Source organism: Caloenas nicobarica, chromosome 6 (assembly GCF_036013445.1).
Source record: "Caloenas nicobarica isolate bCalNic1 chromosome 6, bCalNic1.hap1, whole genome shotgun sequence".
Taxonomy (NCBI): Eukaryota; Metazoa; Chordata; class Aves; order Columbiformes; family Columbidae; genus Caloenas; species Caloenas nicobarica.
This window is the reverse complement of record NC_088250.1, coordinates 36741471-36759260: the sequence shown is the minus strand read 5'-3', so window position 1 is coordinate 36759260 and position 17790 is coordinate 36741471.

Genomic DNA, 17790 nt, shown 5'->3' with positions numbered 1-17790 from the left:
AAGTGTTAAATACTTTATAAAAAAATTGTTGACTGTTTTATTTAAATGAAAATCTACATACTTAATTCAGTGTGCTGACTAATTTTTAAATTTAACTTATGAAATGGAAACTAAAGAAGAGCAAATGGAAGGGAAAGAACATTACTTTGTACAAATGGCTAAATTCCTTTTCTTAGTGACAGTTTTTGCTCTTTATACAACTTCTATTCCAATGTTTTTGCAGCTCTGCACATGTTTGGATAACTTAGGTGTATAGCTGTATATGATGTCAATAGATTTTTTTTAATGATTTTATTTTCTATAAAAATACTGAATTAAATAGTTTCATACCATACAGCTATGATTCCACAGGTTCTGCCTTTATTCTGCTGACATCATCAGAGGTGGATTTGGCCCTCAATTTTTGCATTATTATAGTTGTTATGAGGCGTACGTAGTTGGTCTTTTCAGAAACATTGTTTGTTTTCTGGCAGAACTAAATTTTAACTAGTGGGTGTAAAACTAATATGAGTTTGAAATCATGAACTCTTACAAGGGCTTGATGAAATCTACTTATTGTGATGTCTCATGTTTCCCTTCAGTGAGACATTTTTATTTAATTTACACTTGCTGAAGTATGAATCACTTTTTTAAAAAATAAATTGATTTATTGTCATAGAAATACACAGTTGATGTCAGTGGAGCTATTAGATATTGGATATTAGATCAGAATCTGGTCTTAAGTTTATAGGCAGAGTTTTGATGGAGGTATTGAGCTTTACCACTGCCATGCCTTAAAGTTCTTTAAATTACACACTGGTGTAATAATTCCCAGTGGATTTTGTTTCTCTGGTTTTTCGTTTACCAAGGTTCTCCATAGGAACTGTTTCTCGCAATCTTTTAACAGCCCCAGAATCCCCAGGCTCTGTAGCTGCACAAAACACATGGGGAGCTGAAGGGCGAAAGATTGAGAACCTGATCAATAACCTATACGTTGCATCCTCATAACTTCAGTGAAACAAGTTTGGGCAGGAAATTCTATAGACATTTATAAGAAACAACAACAATTTTTAACTATCTACATTCCCACAACCTTCTTCCTGTTATTAGTGCTACAGATTTATGTGTGTTTTGAGTTGATATAAGCTTAGAAGAAAAAAATTTGGAAAAATGTGCCTGTATAACTGATTAAAATAGCTGTCTCTTCAGGGTATAATTGCAAGGGGTTTTGTGGTTGCTTTCCTGGAGATACTAATGACATTTCATGTGAAATGCTAGTACTGCACTATTTCACTGAATTCATCAGGGTAAATTTTTTCTTCCATAGTACTAAGAATTTTTCTTAGCAAAGTGAAGCAGTTTGTGGGTTCCATAAATACCAGGTATTAATATTATTCAGGGAAATGGAACTTCTGATAAATCTAACCATGAAATACACTTTATACTCTTAGGCTAAGGAATGGTTCCAGGTTCCTGGGTGACCATGATACAGCTCTATGTATTTTTTTTTTTTACTTTCATTACCCACGTTTTCATTCAACAGAAAAAAAAAAATACATCTAAGCATGAAGGGTGACATGATGTGCTCTGTCATGAAGTAGGTTCTTTAATTCTTTGCTGAATGCAGAGGCTATACACAAAGCATATGGAGGGAAAAAAAAAAAGGCAACATTTGTGTCAAACTTTATGGATCTGTGTCCAATGGATCTTTTTTTCCGCAGAGGCTAGACTAGTTTTTTTACCCAGTGGAGTCTCTGCCTTGCGATAGGCCTCTTGTTCTATGCAAGAGTTTGCATAAATGCTAAATTATTACAACCAAAGTTTAAAATGCTGAAGTCAGATGGATGATGCTCTTGCTACTTTGATTAGTTGTTCTGCACAACTAAGATTGCCAACATGAATATAGTCCCGTTGATAAACACACTAGGAAGAACATTTGAGAATATTTTTTGTTTTCTCATTTCCAAGACAGTCATGGGGTTCAGTGTCTGCGGAAGGAAGGCTCTGTAGTGGAATGCCTTTTAAACTTCTAAGTTTGTTATCTGTCAGTGAGATTGTGGAGAAGGTTCTAATATAACAGTAATTTTCTTTTTTTATCAAACTCCTAATGACCAGAATCAGTGTGGTCACGTATGTAACAAAATTTTGAGTAAACACATTTCAGAAAATTTGTTTCACATAGAAGTGCATAATGTTTCAGAATAAAAAAGTTCCTTCTCAGGCATCCCCCTTTTTGGAGAATGCAAAAATGATAAAGAAAAGAAACTTCAATGATCATAAAAGGTCCTCAAGGTAATCAGCCTTGAAAATAGAGACATTTTTCACGTGGAAGAAGCAGACCAACAGTGAATCTTGTTTGTCTAGCCCTGGGCATCTCTGCAAAGATATTGAGGTACTTGGAATTTTTCAGGTCTTAGATGGGTAGAGGTATGGCTGTCAGAGGGAATGATGATTTAGCATCTTAGTTCTCTAATTTATCATGCTTCCCATCTCCACGTGTGTGAAATACAGATCTGATGAAAATAAGAGTTTCTAATTTAGTGCCTGTATTGTAAGATGACAAAAAGGAACAGAGAAGCATAAAGCATCTTTTTGCTTCCCTGTGCCAGCTGCACATCACATAGTACATGTTGTGACTCTCGTGACCTCTGACAGTGGTCTTCAAAGTCGCCCTTGAATAGAGGGAACTGTCTTGCTGGCCTCTAGAGGTTGTTGAATTAGTTTTTCCTGGAAAAAAGATAATGATACTACTACCTCCACTACTGCTAGTAAACCTAATAATGATCCATTTTGGGGAATAAAAAAAAAAAGGTAATTTTAAAATATCAAGATATGTACATGTACACAATACGTATAGTGTCAGAACTGACGTATAGTTCCTCTGAGTAAAATGTCATTTTCACAGGTGAGTAAAAAAGGAAGGTCTGAAACTGCCATGGAAACTCAAGGGATATATTAATACAGGAGAACTGTTAATCTCTTTTAAAGTGCGTGTTCAACATGCAGGAAATAAAAAAAAAGGATGATACAAACTGGTCACTGAATTTTTCTGAATGTTAAATAAACAAATTCGATCATTGCAAGAGTTGTCACCTCCAAATATTTCAGAAAAAAAAAGGCTCTGTAGTCAAGTGGTTTCTCACTTGTGTTTTATGTTGGTAACACACAAGCAGCAATCTTGTGTCACAAAAGTAGGGGTTTGTTGATTTGTAAAAGATTACCAGAATGAGATAAGCACGTGCAGATTCACGGCAGCGCTGGCTGAAGAGTTGACCTGCTCCAGACATGAGTGTCCAGCCACCCGAACAGCTCAAGCAGTTGGGAAGGGATTGCGCTTGAGCCTTGGGGGAATGGATTTCCTTTTGCATCGACAGGCCCAGACGTGCTGATGTCCAAATCTGGTGACCCATGTCCCAGGCCTCATGTCCCAGTGGTGGACATTATCATCCACAGCCTTTTCTTCGCGGTGTTCAGAAAGAACCAAGTGTCCGTACCTCTGGCTGAGCTGCCAGCTCAGAGGCTGGTTCCTGGCTAATTGACCATCTCTGGGCTTGTGCGTCAAACTCGAGCAAAATGTTGCTGTTCCCGTGACGGCTAGAACAGCAGCTTGGAGCTCTCTTCACACTTGTAATGGGTTTTACTCCAGCCAGAGGTGAGAAGGGATGCTGCTGCTTTTGGGAGGCTGCTCTTCCCTTTCGTGCAGGTGAGCAGCTTGTACCTTGCCCCAAGGGACTCATAACGATATACATAAATGCTGGTTTTCTTCTGGGACGTGTTGTCTGTATGTAATTTGCAACACCATCCTTCTATTTTTCACTGCCAAGAAACAGGGTGTGGAAAACATTGAGTAAAAGAGAAGAAGGTTTACTTCCCTTTGCTTTCGTGAGAACTTAAAAAATACGTTGAAAGCTTAGACATGTCCCTATGGATACTGTGGCTGCAGTGTTTGCATATAGACGTGCTTCCAGTATGAGTGTACATATAGGCAAACCATCTTAAAGAAGAGCGGTGCCAGGTAAGTGACCTTTTGTTGCGGAGAGGAATTAGGTGGTTGTTCAGATGCAGTGAGTGTGTCCCACCCTGTGTTTTGCTGGAGCAAGTCTCTAAAGCGGTTTTCTGCCTGTGTATCTGAGGAGATCTTGATAATTTAATGGAGAGAGTTTTACCTGTGATACCACAATGATCACTGTTGTATGGTGTCTGACAGCAGCATGCTGATAACTCAATCTAAGTGGCCTCTAAGGTTGGCAAATGGCATTACATGGGTCATACGTGGCCCTTTTTTACAGTGATACATCCTTCCTCGTGACTCGCCTGAGTCCTGAATTTCAAACGGTAGTTACCGTGTTGGCGAGTGTGAATCACAGCAAATAGACCAAAATCATATGCTGACACTGTAAGAGCTTAAAATGAAAAGGAAAAGAAAGATGTATTTGTTGATGCTGAAGTACAAGTCTTCTTAAGAGCTTTGGTGTTAGTTGCGTAGCTGACGTCCTTGTGTGGAACTTGCTGCCGTATAGTCAACAAAGCTCATCTCCTGTGGGAGCCACATCCCGTAGCCCACGGGAATTAACCAAATATTCCAGAAGCTTTGAAAAAGGTGGGAGAGATTAGCTCAATATCAGTTTGAGAGCTGCCCAACAGAAATTCTGTGTGCTTGGTGAAATACCATATGAAAAATAAGTATTCTGTAAATCAGGTGCATCAAACTTGCAGAAGTATAGCAGCTAGAGCCATGTTGGTAATTTGAGCTGACAGAGGTCCACAACCAAGTTTCTTTTGAAAAGGAAAAGCAGGCAATGTGAAAAATGCTCAAGTAATGTTCTACATGGTGGAAGAGGGTCTGCCACCTCTTGTAACGGTGTCAGCAGAGGTGGCCTTAAGGCAGAGTAGACTGGTGAGAGTGAGGTGGGACAGGAGGTGTCCCTTGTGGATTAGGTTAAGATTGCTCTTTTCCGAATGTGTCTATGGATCCTAACAGCTCTTTTGTCCTCCTACCCCACCCAAAAAAGTGATGTGTGCATATCCTGCGTTTGTGTGCAGGCTTGTAAATGCTCTGCTTTAAAACTCTGATGGTATTCACAGCTTTTCATAGTAGGAGGAGTGTAGCATCCAGTTAGCGTTAAGATGGCCGGTGCGTCCTCCACTGATCAGAGCCCACTTGTTGAAATAGTGTAAGGTACGAAAGTGTGCAATGCCGCACTGCTGTCCTTATTGCACGAGTCACGATATTCCAATTATAAAACCTTGATAGTTATTCGAACTTTTTTTGTGTAGTGAGACTATACCAGGCTGCTTTGTACAGAATAATGGGAGTTGCTGTGCAGTAAAAGCCCGTGAGTTCCCCAGGGCTGGTGTGCAGCCCGTGCTTCCCCTGGTTGAAGATCCCGTGGCCTCTTGCTGGCCTCTCAACTGGCCGTGATGAGCTACTGAGGTTCGATAACCTGTATCTGCCCTGTAGAGTTTTGTAGTTCAACAGGCAGTCTGAAAAGAGGTCTGTCAGGAAAAGAGAGTGACCTTCTTCAGGTTTGGTCTGTGTGTGATTTGGTTCATACATTGTACTGCCCTGATGTGTCTTATCTGACACTTGTCAGAAGATGTTAAGCCTTTGTTAGAGATGTGTGATGAATTTCTGCATACATTTATCCATTCTAATCATCTTGAAATTCCTGAAGTTCTAATAGTTCATTGACCTGAAGAGTATTTTAAGGTAAATCATTCTACAATTCTAGCTTTAATTCATTTTTTCAGTTTGTTTCCTATATTGCAGAATCAGACATCTTTTTTTCCCTATTCCTAATGAACATGAATAATATGAAACATAATAAAATGGCTAATTTGAGACTGCTATTATATATACTACCAAAGCTGTGTCTGACAGTATTAGGTTGTCCTATTTTTCTGGTTAAAATTAAAACATTATTGAGGCTTTCAGTGATAGGTACTAAAACACCTTTATAAATATTTGAAAAGATGCTGTTCAATGAACTGTGCAAGACAGGAGGCTGACCTCACACAACTAATTAATTATCACAATCAGAGGAACTCCAGACAAAGTACCCTCTCCAGCAATTTGAAAGCTAATTAACAGTCATGTCTCGTAAAAGTCACTTGACTTCCAATTATGATTAAATATGCAAGGTCACTGGGACACAGCAAGTGGAAGAGCTGAAAGTAATCCCCTCATACTGTGGCGACAGCTAAAAAGTAATGTCATACGCTGACGGACTGTGCAAGAAACACAGATCAGGGGTCGTCATGTCCCACTCGCCATGTGAAGGACCAGTGGGGACGCCACCACCACCAGTGTTTCTGGCCCCATTTCTGTAGACCAGCGAAATGCTTAACTTGTTATTTCCAAAACTTAATCACGCTGCAGTTACAGTTGACCATAGACCTAATGAAAATATCGTCCACCCAGTTTTAAGAACATCTGTCAAACTATATGACTGCTCTCATCATGCATTTTACTATAAAATTAATGTGTTAGAGGATTGAACAGCATTTCTTGTCACCGAATAGTCCTAATTAATCACATCTGAATAGACAATAGTGCCCTTTATTAAGCAAAATCAAAATTGAAACAAAGAATGTCATACCACTTTTAAGGGACTATAATCAGTAGGACAAACCCCTTTTTTCATTCTAAGAAGTTCGTACATCCATTAGCATTTATGTATACTGCTAAAAGTATTTTAAAATGTGAATAACAGATTTTAATATTTGAAAATAACTTAAAAATTTTCTTCTTCATGTCTTATAAAATAAACTTGAAATAGAATAATTGAAAAATATTTTAATGAAGGTATAAAATAATTTAGGTTAACAAGCACATTAATGCTAAATGAAATAACAAAACATTGACCATAATGACAGTGTAATCAAAAAGTAGCAATTATATTGTCTGTTTAAATAGCGTATCCAATAAATACAGTATGATGGCCTGAATCTTGTCACATATTACTGTATCACGTCCTGTTTTCATGGACATTGTTATTATCAGAACAATTGTTTCGGTGTACCAAAGAGAAAAATGTTGAGGTCAGTCACCCCACACTCATTGTCACTCCAGTGTGGTTAATTGCTATCACGGCAGCCAGGAACAAGCCATCACCTGTGAACATTGAAACTCCATTAAGATGCTGCATCAAATGTGTTTATTTGTACAACGCAATGTAAAATACGAAAGTTCACTGAAGAGGACACTTCACACTGAGATGTGCTCGGTGACTCTCCAAAAGGGAAGGAGTAGGAAGCGCTACCCTTGGCTGGGACAAGGAGCAGTTAATTAGTCCATCAGGAAAGGCGACGGCTCTCAACCTAATAAAGCAATAGTCATGTCTCCGAGGAAGTGAAATGATGTGCTGCTTGATTAAGAACACCACCTACACAATCTTATAACAGCAAGTTTCAGAGAGCAAGATTAAATCTGGGACAAGCCTTTGGGGGGCTTGCAAAATATGCTTGGCTACATGAAAAAGTGTTGTTCACCGAGAAGAGGCTGTATCCAAAGGAGCCGCTTCAGAGGCATGCAAAAGGATGGATACTCTAGGAGGTGCATGGAAGGCTACATGCAAGTTACCTAAAATTAAGAGCAGAAAGAATGAGACTATGATTTTTGGGTTTCGTTCATTTGCAACTACATGGTCTATTTTGAATGTCGATGTTATGAAGAAATACTTCTGCTCAGATCCTCCCTGGCTGAAGCTTTGAGGGAGGTCGACATAGACGATAACAACCAGGCACTTCACACGGGAAGGTATGGCAAAACTGTAAATTGGAGCATTGATACCTCTTAACTGTTGCCTTGGCTTCACAGAGTATCCTTGAGAGGATCCACAGAGCGCCCAGTGAACCTCCACTGGTGACACATGAGCCCTGTGAAGAGGCTCAATGCGCACATCAAGAGAGGACAAAGTCTCCGCCACTTCGCTGGCAATCCAGCAGGTTTCACCAGCAGGCCAAGCAATACTGAGGAACGCACTTGAACCCTAAAGACCTCCAAGGGCTCTCGTTACAATGATTTTGTGATGTGTCACTTTCTGTGCAAGGAGTACAACCAGAACTCGTAGTGGTGGGCTACACAAGAGAGGCTGAGTCCAGAACTGAGTGTCCCGGATTCTGCTGCTTGCAGATTAAAAATACGGCATTCCAGTGCAGTGAGTAGAAACAGAGTTAATCCCCAGTACTTGCCTATTTACTAACCTGTCTTGGCTAACTGTGTAATCTATTTCAATTTCCTTGGACTATTTAAACACAAAAAGGAATCTAGCCAGTGAATCATGTTATATATTATATATATTAAAATAATCAGATGAGATTCATTTAATTCTTGTTTTCAGCTCTTTTTGAGAGTATGTTTATCTGAGGTCTATAGGACTCAGTGACCAGCAGCATCTTTATTTGCTAAATTATTTTCAACCTTTCTGATTCATTATCCAACGTATTCGAATGCCTTTCCAATTCTTTGTCTTTTTAGGGTTCTTTACTTCCTACTTTCTATGAAGCAGTTCATTGGCAGGTTGAAAAAATATCAGGGAAATTAACTGGATTTCCATGGATACAGATAATATGAAATAGAGTTCTTTGTGCTGAACTGTTCTTTTTATTTGTACTTATTATATTTTTAGAGTTTGAATTACAATTTAAGAACTTGTGAGGCTTTTTGCAAGATTTGAATGACAGAAAAACAGTCACACTCATTACAGATGACAGAATCCCTGTAGATAGCACTGAGGGAGGGAACTATTTAATTAAGAATAACAAATGCAGAATCACAGAGCTTGAGAGGACCTCGAGGGGCTACCTTGCCTCTCTGTGTTTCCCAAATAGCATCAGCTATAGCTAAAACAGCCTCTGCAGGCATTTCACAAGTGTTTTTGAAGAGTGACAACAATGTCCTTAAACAACCAATTCCAGCACTTGCTGTCCTTGTTTTGGTTTTTTTTTTGGTGATGCACACATCTCAGTTTCCGTTGCTGAAGTTTAAAGCTGCCCGTCCTATCCATCACGGACAACCCATCCTTCTTTCTCCAGCCTTTAAGAAAGTGAAGATTTGAAATGAAGCAGAGGAGATGGCCTTGCTGTGGTGTGCACATCTCAGTCCTGCTCCATGTCTCATGAGCACGGAGGAGCCCGCTGGAACAGCATCTCCAACCAGACTATGGGGGGCAGCACGAAGACCAGAAGTGTCATGTTGTCGTCTTTCACTGCAGCTGTGGACCGTGCTTGCTATCTGAAGATGTCCATGAGTGACATGGGACTCACAGAATCACTTTCCTTCCTGTCTCCTTCCTACTGCAGTCCAAACGAACACAGAACTCTAAATTGTCACTTTTTTGCTTATAAATCTTACGCTTCAAATGAAGATAAGCATTGATCCCTTGCTGATGCTAGGCACAATCTCTAAGAAAATAATCCTCAAACAGAATTGGCACTGTGAGCAAATATCTTCATATTTCAGCAGATTAAAAAAAAAAAAGGCTATATCCATAACTGAAAAAAGCAAGAGGTAATTCCTCTGCAAAGCTCTGGACGTCAGAGAATCACGTAGACAGTATCTAATGTATCTAATTTCATTATTTCTATACCTTTAAAAACAATACTTGGTTCTACAAATAATTGCTAATCATTTCTGCCAGAGAAACCTCTCAGCCTCGTTAGCTTCAAGGATGGTCTCTGCTGACTCCCCTGCCCTGCCTTGTTCCACGGTAGCAGCCTGAACCTATTGAAGCATCAGGTCAGTAACGCAGATAATGAATCAGTAATGCCAACAGTGCAACAAAACTCCTAAGTGTCATAAATTGGAACACCAACCCTATGAAATTTTAGAGTATCATGAACAGGGTTGCTGAAGGAAGGGCACACCTAAGCTGTGGGATGGGAGTGGGTCATCGATAAAAAAAATAACAATGGCCTTGCAAAGTTCTTACTACAAAGAACTGCTTAAGGGGTCATTTGATCAGAGTCTACTGAACCTTCCATGAGACAGAATAGAGGGCTATAAAGCCATGGGATCCATGGGATTAATTTAGAATCAGATGAGTGAAATTTGATGATGTTCAGGATAGAAATGTATTTTTGTTCAGTTCTGAGGTTTTGTTTTCAATCAGTGAGGATATTTACCATTCAATAAAATTACTGAGGATCTCACCAGACATCTTTAAATCAAAACAAATTTTTTTTTTCTAAACAGATAATTCTGCAATTCAGCCAAGATTTCATTCAAGTAGGTCTTATGTTATATATGTTATATTAGGTGTCATGATGTTCAGGCCATGGGGACTGTGATTCCGTGGGCTTAATACAAAAGTAGTTAATACGTGGTTGAAAACTTACTGAGAGGTGCCTCATTCATCACAATCCCCCCCCACCAAACACCAGTAAAGTTCACTTTCACGTTTTATTTAAAAACAGTACCATTTCATTTTCTACAATAAAAACTACAAGAGCAAGCTGCAAGTCACATATTTTACACATGTAACACGCTGCACTTAATGGGCACAACTTTATCCAACCGTATTTTAAATGCAGAGCCACAGGTACGTGTGTGATTAAGTTGTCTGATGATACTCATCAGCAACAAAGCAATGATGTGCTCCATTTGTAGTTCCTGACATGAGAGAGTCCATTAACGGTTTAGCACTAACGACTGATGGCAAGAACTACAATGGTAGATCCGCTGGCAGAGAACCGAGGGGCACTGCGATGAATGGAGGTAGGTACCCAGGTCCCACCTCTACATGCACTTTGGTTCCAAATCACAGCTTTCCCCTTCAGCTGCCACCTTCCTCTGCTACGATTAAGCCGAAAGATGAAAGAAAAGGAGAGCATCATTAAAGCCCATGCTGATGTAGTTTATTTTGGCGCAGATTCGCAGTTAGGGAGGGCTGAGGAAGAGCGATCTGTGGTATGTACTGAGCACACTGGGGCTGCTGGTGGTGGAAAGACAACGAACACCCCAGGGGTTTGTTGCGCCACTGAACTGTGCTTAGAGGTGTTATATTTTGGAACTGGCTGAATGCTGTTAACCTTCATGAAAAAAAAAAAAATAGCGTTGTATTTGTACCATTAACAACAACAAAAAGCATTTTTATTACCTTTCCTATACAGCTGATAATGACTGAATTTTTGATTGGGTTCGGAGACTCAAGATATAAGGTAGCTGGAATAAAGGCCTTTGTTTTCTTTAACAGGCAGAGATTTTCTCTGGATGATGGTTCAAATAGCTGGTGTCTTGTCACGTTCCCAGGTCTTCTAGCGAGGTGTTGGGTTTTTGTTGTTTGGGGTCCCCCTCACTCACCCCCTCAGCATTTCGGCACACTCTCTGCTAAAAAGAGGATTTCAGAGATCAGAAAAGGAGGCAAGAGAAGTGAACGTGGGTGTGCAGAGCAACCCCAGAAAGGACCCAAGCACACGTTCCCTTCATGAAGAGTGGAAAATGCTTCTGTGTAAATGCTACAGCTGTGTAAAGCACTAGATCTTCCCCATGTAATCACAACAATCATACACTTTCTGTCTCCAGCTGGTTTTGGAGGCCCTTAACTTGCACTCCAGTCCTCTCCGCTCCCTCTTCATCCTCAGCACCACGCTCACTGTTTCCTGAAATTGAAATTCTGCCATTTCTCTTCCCGATGCCTTTTGCATTTGCTCTTGTTTCTACTTTGTGGTGACCTCCCCGGGGATCAGACATGAGCCACAAAGGATGGCTGGCTCAGCTGAATGGGCTATCTGTGTGTTGTGTGTAAAAATACATATTCACTTCAAGGTGATTAGGGGATCATGACAACCTTAGAAAATACTGGAGTCCCTGAAAAGTTATATTTCTACAGAATACATAGGGAAATAGAAGTTTATTATAATAATGGCATCTTGCATTTTCGTTTTCATCGTTATGATTTGACATAAATTGTTTATTTCCATTGAAAATACTATCTGGCCTAACCTACAGCAGTCTTGCAAAGCAAAGTGCTCCATTATCCTGCCTTTTCTCCTGCAATTTCAGTTTTGAATGCTGTTAGGCACTCTCCATGCTCATTCTGCATGCCAGGCTGGGGGAACTCAGCAGCCATCACCACGGAGATGGACCTGCTTTGCTCGATCCTGCTCATGGTGCTGCTTAGCTTCGTATCAGAGTATCGAAATGCACTTCAGGAAGTATTTCTCGTGTCATTATGAGATGTGGTGGCACTCGCCTTTCAAGGAATTTTTTAGGATTATTTGGGGCTATCGTGCCAAAGAAACACACAGATGACTTCTGAAGTCCAGGCAAATTTCAGGTTTTCATAGCCTGGTCTCACATAATTACATTTCTAATAGGAAATGGATATGTGCATAACCTGCTTTTTATGAGTACTCTGAATTTCGAGTTTGCCAAGAACTGAGTAGTTATTATGATATAAGTAACATGTATTCAGTGTACATAATGCAGCTGTTTGTGGTGCTTTCCTTAGACTACAGCAAAAAAAAAATGCCACCCATAGGACTGAACAGCTTTGCTCATAAAACATGGTAAGTGTTGAATTTTAATCTAGTCTACTTAACTATTTTATCAAAATGCACTGAGCTGACTATATTGGTTTCTCTATGCTCTAGGATTTAAAATCCTGTCTCTGGATGTTTCGTATGTGAGCTTGGAGTTCACCATCTAGTGTGCGTGAGAATGCACAGCAGAAATTAAAGACTGCTTAAAATTCTGTTTAGCAAATCTACTTCTTAATGATAGAATTTTTATTTCTAGGTTCACTGTGCAGTCAGGGCACAACCACAGGGTTGGGTTTTTGGGTTTTTTTTCACCTGAATCAAGTTTACTGCTGCAGGTAGCAGTGTACTTCTCACTAAAGCACAAATCTACAGGCTGAAACCCTTGTAAGAACACACAATATTGCTATTGAGAGTACTCCAGTGAAAAAATTGAAAAACTATGTATTTTAAAGTGCTTGTAAAACCTGTTGCCCTATGAGTTGCTGTTATGAACACGCATCTTGTTTGCTTTCATTTTTCAAAACCAATAATAATAATGTCATTGTAATGAACATTGTTTGGACACTGCTGATGGGCATCTGGATGTGAAATGATACTCATAGGCCAAAAGCCAAAAAAGAGAGCGGGTCTCTTATCACCCTGGTAGAGCAGCACCATCTTCTCCACAAAGCCAGGAGAAAAACTTGTTTTTCCCATGCTTGTATACCTTGAAGCTCCCTGTGATTTGATGCTGCAAGTAACACTTTGGTCAGTCCCTCAGGCTCCTTTGTGCACTGATGGAGCTTTTTGCTGTCCCATGATTAGTATTATCCAAAGGGGAGAGACTGGCAGTAGCCCATCTCCCAGAGCACAGGTTTCTCTTGGCCAGGAGCACTCCTATACATACACCAAAATTTCAACAGAATTTCAAAGTGATTCACACTCTCCCTGCTTTCCCATCTTCTTCATTCTCAGTAGCTTCTGCTCATGAGAATATTTTATACATTCAAAGTGTACTCAATATTTTCACTAGGAAAACACATTGAAGTAAAGTGGATGCTTAGGTTTAACTAAGACTACAATATCTAGTGTATATTGCTGGAAGAAGGAGAAGTCTACTTCTTGAGAGGCAATTTAATTAATTTGAGTTACATCACTTACCACCGTATTCATGGATCCAAATTCAATTCTCTTTGACATACCTTTTAAAAAAATCCATTGTTATGAAAGTAAAGGGCAGCTTCATTACTAAAACTCATTTTGAGTTTCTCTACTTTTAAGTTCTGTACAGATGTGACTGGTAGCCCTGCTTGGTTCCCAAGCCCAGAGAGCTTGGGCTGTTTGCTGAGAGCCGCACAAGGTCATTAAAACTGTGTCCCTTCCTTTCCACTCATCCTGCCCCTTTGCTCCTCCTGGAACAACAAGATGGTTTTTATCATCCTTCAGCAATCCAGATCCTATAAAAATAGTAATGTTTTATATATATTACCCAGTCATGAGGGGTAATGAGCTTTGTCAATTAGCTCTGTATCTAGCAACTTCTCTCGTCTTTGCCATCAATAGTCTGACACCAGTATGCAGTTTGCTTTGCATGTATTTATTATGTTATGTTATTATATTATATATTTGCATTTCTCAGCTGATATTTTGAATAGAAGTTCTCTGATGTGATTTCTTACACTGTTTACCATGTAGATACAGCTAGGAAACAGGACATTGTCACTTAGAAAGAAAATGCATAAAGAAAATTCCACCCTTTTTCTTGTGGTCTGTGTGTGTCCCATCCATGCAAATATTCTGTAAGTGTGGGACTCTCAATGAGTAATATAAACTATGCTCACAAAATCTGGGCTACTGGTGTCACCACTGGCTGTGGCATAGCAGACTATAGAGCAAAGGCACAGCAGGTGGCACTCTCTCATAGAGGGTTAATTATGCTTAATGAACCCAGTGAGGTGGAAAGTAAAAATTCACCCATTACCAGCGTCGGCTCTCTGTGGCCCCAGTCAACTGTTCAATAAAACTATTTGCTGAGGAATAAAGGCTGCAGGAGGCGGCTGTTAAGGGCAGGGTATTGTGAAATGCATATAATGCTCCTCTTGCTTTTCTATCGTTCTTTCTTTGTCTATAAACCCAAGTTGGGGTAAGGCACTTTGCTGTTGTGTTGTGTATCCCGACTGTCACACGGCACATCTGGCTGTCGCTGAGGGCGAGGGCTGAAAGCTCTGAACTACAAAAGCCAGGCGCTCTAAGAATGAGCCTCTGCACTCCCAAAGTCATTTTTTTTTTTTCAGCTCTGCCATGGTTTTTCTCTGCCTAGAAACCAACAAGAGCGTTTGTGAAAGGGAAGAGGAAAAGCCAAACAACCGCGAGGAAGTTAATGCCCGTTTCAAAACCCTTCTCCCTGCTTTCTGAGGCTCGGCTCATCTCTACTCCACACACCAGCCACCTCCCGACCTTGCCCATGACCATGGACACCCTCGCCAAGGCCTCGCTGCGGTGATAATTTATTTGCCCATGCACTCGATGCTCCTGGTTTGGGAAAGGTAAGCTGAACAAACCTTCGTGTTTGGAGCAATAATACCTGTGACTCTGAGGTGTACTTACAGCAAATATCTCCTGTGCCAATTTAAAAGCCCCAGCCTTCGCTGTTTAATCAACCGCGAAAGCTGTTTATTGCTTTCTATACATGAGTGTCTCAACGCCGCGCTTTAATTAACTGCATCGGGCTTGGCTGTCATTCGACACAGGTTTTATTGGAATAGATATTAAATCCCATCTTTCATAACTGTGTCTTAAACACATCTGTACCGAACTCTTAAGTAATGATTTGTTTCCGTCACCTGTCTTTTATTCATTTCGCATTTGCTCACAGGCATCCTCATTAAAGTCCAGCACAGCTTTCTTGCACAGCGATTGTTCCCATCTCCTTGGCCGGGGTGAGGGAAGCTCTGGCTCCAACTTGTCTGCTTCTATTCTGGAGAGCATGCCTGGGGCCAAGCTGCACAAAACCAACCTTCTTCTGGGGTTACTGTACCTGTCTGAAAGTCCTCTCGTGCAGGGGAGCTCTCCCCAGTGATTCCCATGGTTGCAGCACAATGTCAACCCTGAGAGCTTGCAAATTTTTGGAAGTCTGTCTTAGTCTTGCAAAGCCATTTCTTCCTCCTCGCCTTGTCTGGAGGTCTACAGCCATGTCCTCTGCTCCTTTCTCCCTTCCGTCCATGCACGACCAGGTGTGGGTGCATCACCGGAGCGCAGGGGCTGCCGCAGCATCCCGGACAGGAGCGGCTTTTCCCTCCTGGCCTCAGGGCTCCTCTCCCCGCCACTGCTATGTCCTCCCAGCAGCGTTTCGTCACACACACCATGTCATTTTTCTGCCTTTCCAAGCTGATTTAACCAACTGCTTACCCACCAGCACGATATTTTATATTCCTCTTTATAAACGTCAGGTTAGGGCTTTCTGATTTTACTCTTGTGGATCCTTGGGGAGTTTCTGGAAGGGAAGGGGGTGTATTTCTCTGTTGCTTTAACTGGGGTTTTCAGAAGCAGCTAAAAAACTTAAGGAGACATATCTGAATCGCCTTCCTCTTCCCCAGCCTTGTCCCGAGGACAGGCGGTGCTCTCTGAAGTCAGGTGGTAGGTTGTAAGAAGAATATTTAATGTGCAGAAATGTATATTCCTATGCACTGTGATACTACTACTGTTGTAATTGTACTTGAAGTGTTCCCATCATTTGTAAGTTGTTTCAGGAGATACTATGAGCCTCGTCTTTCCATAAAGTGATATTTATTGATGAAGCTGGTTTGAACTACCTTGAAAGTGTCATGCATTTATATTTAATATTTAATCATTGCTACTTTCTCAGGCCTTTGGGGAATTATTTCAGTATTCCTGTGATGTCTACTGGGAAGTTAGTTACTATTGCTCATAACATGAAAAACAACAACAACAAATCAGTCTTTCCTTTTTGTCTTTATTATTCTAGAAGCGACCAAAACCACACAGCTGGTGACTGTCTGTGCTGAGGAGCCATAATACCAGAGTGCCCCTAAGAGTTCACCTAGAAAGATGGTTGAGAAGCTGTCAAAATGGCTCATTTCTTGAGACAAACTACTTGTGGGAAAACCTTGCCACTAAATGGTTTCCTGTAAAAATCCTAATGGCAGATGTGTGGGTGTGCAGCCTTACTCCAAGGGGTGCGCATCCTACAGTTGGGTTCGGATATATTTTGAGGCAACACATTAATGCCAATCGGAGGGTAGGGATGATACATTTTATATCCTTTCTGGAAAAAAAAAAAAATCCCTAGCCTAGGTGTAGGCTACTATTAAGAAAGCAGATTTTTTTTTCCTTCTTTATATTAATATAGGATGTTCGTCCTCTGTTCCAGAGAAAGCAGAGCAAAATTTGTGGGTACCAGCTATAACACCCTCATGGAGATGCAGCCATCACCACTACCTGTCGTCACTTCGCACAGTCTTTGCTCGACAGGTGTGTACCAAGGAAAAATAATAGCTCTGAACATTGTCCTTACTCTCACAGCTGAAATACACCGGTTTTGTAAGCTCTTCCTCCCTTGCCAGCATACAGCATGTTTTCTTCCCCCAAGCTTACCCTTCACTAACGCTATCAATAACATTCTCCTTCTTCCATATGTTTCTTTTTTTCACTTTTTCTGCTGCTTTCCTGGTATTTTGTGAGCACTTGCTCCATATTCACCTCCCTTCACCCCCAGCTTCCTTCTCCAGCCCAAGCACACTGTAAAACCTGCATAACCAGTAGCTCCCCACCATATTCCCGAATGCGTCTGGGACCTTAGGGTGCTGGATAGTGTTGCTGTGGAGGGTGGCTCTGCCCTGGGTGCTGCTTTTGCCCTTCTTGCCCCAGCTTTGTCTCAAGAGCGGTTCCTCAAAACCTCCCTTGCACCCTCCGCAGAGACCGCGCCAGGGAAAAAGGTCAGTGAGGGATGGGAAACTACCTCCTCCTCCAGCCATGGCATTCCTTCATTTGTCCATTCTGGTCTTCATCCAACAGCAGGAAGCTCTTAAAAGGACAAAAGAGAAATGTCTCCTTTGAAAAAGGGGTAGAGTTCAGTTCTTAATGGAAGAAGCTCATCTCTCCATCAGTTGGAAAGTGCACAGAGAGATGTAGCGAATCTTCTTGAAGGTAAAGGTGGAGGAAAGTGATGCTTCATTTCCATAAAATTGTACCTATTTCCAAGTTGCATGAGGTTTGTTACACACATATCTTCGCAGTGGTCATTGGGGTACAGGGCGCGCTGCCGTCAACGCTCACCTCTGCCGACGGCGCGATGTTCAAAGCCACTTTTGCCTTCCTGCCCAGATTTCT